This window comes from Gracilinanus agilis, chromosome 2 (genome assembly GCF_016433145.1).
Source record: "Gracilinanus agilis isolate LMUSP501 chromosome 2, AgileGrace, whole genome shotgun sequence".
NCBI lineage: Eukaryota > Metazoa > Chordata > Mammalia > Didelphimorphia > Didelphidae > Gracilinanus > Gracilinanus agilis.
Window position 1 is genome coordinate 362,916,970 of NC_058131.1, and position 3,643 is coordinate 362,920,612.

A 3,643-nucleotide genomic window follows, 5' to 3' on the forward strand; every position below is an offset into this window, starting at 1 on the left:
CTTTCTTTCTTTCTTCCTTCCTTCCTTCCTTCCTTCCTTCCTTCCTTTCTTTCTTTCTTCCTTCCTTCCTTTCTTTCTTTCTTCATTCCTTCCTTCCTTCCTTTCTTTTCTCTTTTTTTACCTTATGTCTTAGAATATAAGTAACAGTTCCAAAGCAGAAGAACAGTAAGGATTGGGCAATTGGGATTAAGTGACTTGCCCAGAGTCACACAGCTAGGAAGTATCTGAAGCCGGATTTAAACCCAGGACCTCCCATCTCCAGGACTACCTCTATCCACTAAGCCACCTAGCTGCCCCTCCTGCTCATCTTTCTAAACTGACTTCACATTATTCTTCTTTACCCACTCTACCCTTTAGCCAAACAAGGCTCAAGTGCCACCTCCTAAAAAATCAAGTGCCATCTCCTAAAAAAGGACTTTCCTAGTCCTCCTAATAGCTGGCACAACATTTCCTTTGTATTTTTCTTGTGTCTTTTATATTTACTTATTTGTAAACATAGAATATTCCTTCAGAAGAACATAAGTTCCTTGAGGACAGGAAATATCTCATTTTTGCATTTGTATCCCTAGCATCTAGTTCAGTACCTGAAATAGTAGAGTAGGCTCTTAAATGCTAATTGCTTGATTGATTATTATCTTATGAAGAAGCTGCTGCCAATATTATCCTTCCCATTTTACAGATGAGAAAACAGAGCCTCTGAGAGATTAAATGACTTGCTCTTGATTATATAATTAATAAGCCTCAGAGGCAGAATTTGAATAAAGATCTTAATGACACTAAGCCTCAAACACCTTCCACTACAATCTGCTGTTAAAGTACTTCATGGAAGTATCATGATGTTGAGTGCCATGGGAACACATTTAGACTAGAGATTTTAAATTGAGGCAGCTATCAACCCTGGTCCCAATAAGCCTAAGAGTCACTGCTGACCCTTTACAAGCTCTAAAGCATCGATGATCTGTAATCTCACCATGGGGCTACTCCCTCCACACTGCAGACTACTATTCACTTTTCATTCTATGTAGTCTTCTTTTGTGTATTTCAGAAAATCCTTTATAAAGGCTTTACCCAACATACTGAAGGCCTTCTTTTGGTTATTTTAATATTTCATGGCTGCTAAGACAGTACTCAGGCTATAACTTGAATAAAGGCTAATAGGCCTTTCACATAAGAGGCCTTTAACTGCCTATGGGGGAATCCACTGCTTTCACCTTCCAGGGGGTAACTGGAAAGCATCTTCCCCAGATAGCTAGCCTTAGGAGTTTAATAGCTAGCAGCAGGAGACTCCCAGAGTGTTCATCCCACAGGGAGGAAGTAGCTGCAGGGTCAGGTCAGTGCAATGAGCCCAGGAAGTCTTCTGTTTTTCATTTGCAGGAGTCAGACCACAGGTTGGATCTGCATGTCTCCTCTTATCTTTCCATGAAGTCAGAAGCAGCCGATGTTGCCTTGGTAACTTTGCAGAGTCAACTTCCAATCCATTTATGTTGTGTTTTTTTTCCTCCCTGCAATGATAGCTAGTTGACACATCTGTAGTGCCCACTGCAGGCAGAGAACTGTATTCATTACTATTCAAAGGGTAAGAGGAGCTAGAGGAGAGGGATGCCCAAAAGAGATACAGTAAAGATGGAAGCAAAGCCCTTCTTTAAATGAAAAAGGAAACATTACAAGTCAAAGAAGGAATTCAGCTTAATTTAAAACACTTATTACATGCCTATTATTTGCAAAAAATTATATTGGGAATTAATCAAAGGGATCTGTGATTTCGTTGGTATGAGTATTCCTTCCGATACTGCCTCATCCAAGCCTGCCTACTCTGGGAAACTGATGTCCATGTCCTCCCAGAAGGTCACTACAAGGTATGTGCCCACCGTGCTGGGGATCATCCTTGATTTCTCTTGACATTGCCAGGGTGTTTGTAGAACTCCTCTGCTATCCATTCATTATCCTTCACATAAGCCACGTGACCATCCTGTCTTCTTTTTCACCCTCACGTTTCTTTGTTGACATCTTTTGCTCCAATTCTCTTGGTAATTCCTTGTTCATGGCATGGTGCTGTCTGCTCATGCTCATGGTGAACCTTTCCATTGCCCTTTGGGTGGTCCTTATTTGCAATTTTTCAGTGACATTTACGTCCCATGACTCACAGCCATACAACAATACCAGAAGAACTAGGGCTATCAAGGAGTTAACAAAATAGTCCTTGTCACAAAAGAGCTTATATCCTCCTGGGGTGAAGGGAGAGGAAGGATACAACACGTATAAATGTTAGTATAATACAAGAGAATTTGAAGAGAGAGCATGGTGGGGGCAGAGATGGGGTGTAAAGGACATGAATCAGAAAAGGCTTCATGAAAGAGATGGTACCTCAAGAACCTAAGAGCTAAAATAATAAGATTTAGAGCCTGGAGATATTTAAACCCAGAAATTCCAGCCTTTTTGAGTACAAGACATTTTAATATGAAAAAAATTCATGGGCCTCCACATGAAGAATATTTGTCATCCCATAGCAGAAAGGATATTCCTTTATCTGAGACTACTTAGGAAGATTCCAGGATTCTTCTTACTCTTCAAATTAGAAGGGTGTGCAGAGATCATCTAGCTCTATAGAAGAGCAGGATGAATGCAGTAAGGGACCTGAAATGGAAGCCATTCTTGAGCATGTCCATCATTATTCTTCCACATATTGTTAGGTCATCAGGAGTAAAGGAAGCAGGAGATAGAAAGATCAAATATTGGAACGTACCTATCCTGAATCCACTGAGGTGAAAGGCAAAGGTGGCAGCAGGGTAGAGTGAAAAGGATCATGGATTTGGAATCAGGTGACCTAGGATCAAATCATATCTGTTATGTAACCTGTGGCAAGTTATCTCACCTCTCTGGGTCTCAGTTTCCTCATTTGCAAAATGAGAGGATTGGACTAGATAGCTTTCAACATACTTTCTAGTTATGGATTTATTATCAGAAAATTATTCTCAAAGTATGATCCATTGACTAAGAAAATACATAGTGGTAAAGAAAGAGATAGTTTAGTATCCTGGATAGTAACTTGGTCTTGAAGCCAAGAAGACCTGAGTCCAAATATCCTACCTCCAATTTCTAGTAGCTCTGTGTCCAAGTGACTTCATTTCTCAGTTTTCCAGGTAATTTTATAAGATTATAAATTACAGAGTACATGCCAATCTACATTGGTAGAGGGAGTTTCCCCATCCAGAAGTTCCCTAATGATGAATTTTTTTATTAGAAAAAAGTATGGAATGCTTCACAGATTTACATGTCATTTTTGTATATGGGTCATGCTAATTTTCTCTGTATCATTCCAATTTTAGTATATGTGGTGCCAAAGAAAGCACCCCTAACAATGAAATTACAGGTTTCTCCCTCTAATGACAAAAACTACCATGGATTCAATAATGTTTCAAAATTATTTTGTAGATCATAAAATCATTGATTTTGAGCTAGATAGAAGCTTGGAGAGCATCTAGTCCAACTCTTTGATTTTATATTAGAAGAAACTGAGGTTCTAAGTTTCTTCAAGGCTTTTCACAATAATAGCTCTTGGAGGTTGGGCTCAACTGGAGGTCATCTTCTGTTGTGGACATCTGAGACCTTTCATTGAAGCTCCTATAGCTTCCAGATTAAATGG

At 39.5% G+C, this 3,643-nt stretch overlaps 1 non-coding gene across 1 annotated transcript; it reads right to left on the minus strand.

The window, feature by feature from the left end:
- Positions 1–3,243: 3,243 nt before the first annotated feature.
- LOC123238357 lies at positions 3,244–3,350 on the minus strand. The gene has a single exon (XR_006505554.1). It is a non-coding gene; the product is annotated as a U6 spliceosomal RNA (small nuclear RNA).
- Positions 3,351–3,643: the final 293 nt, after the last annotated feature.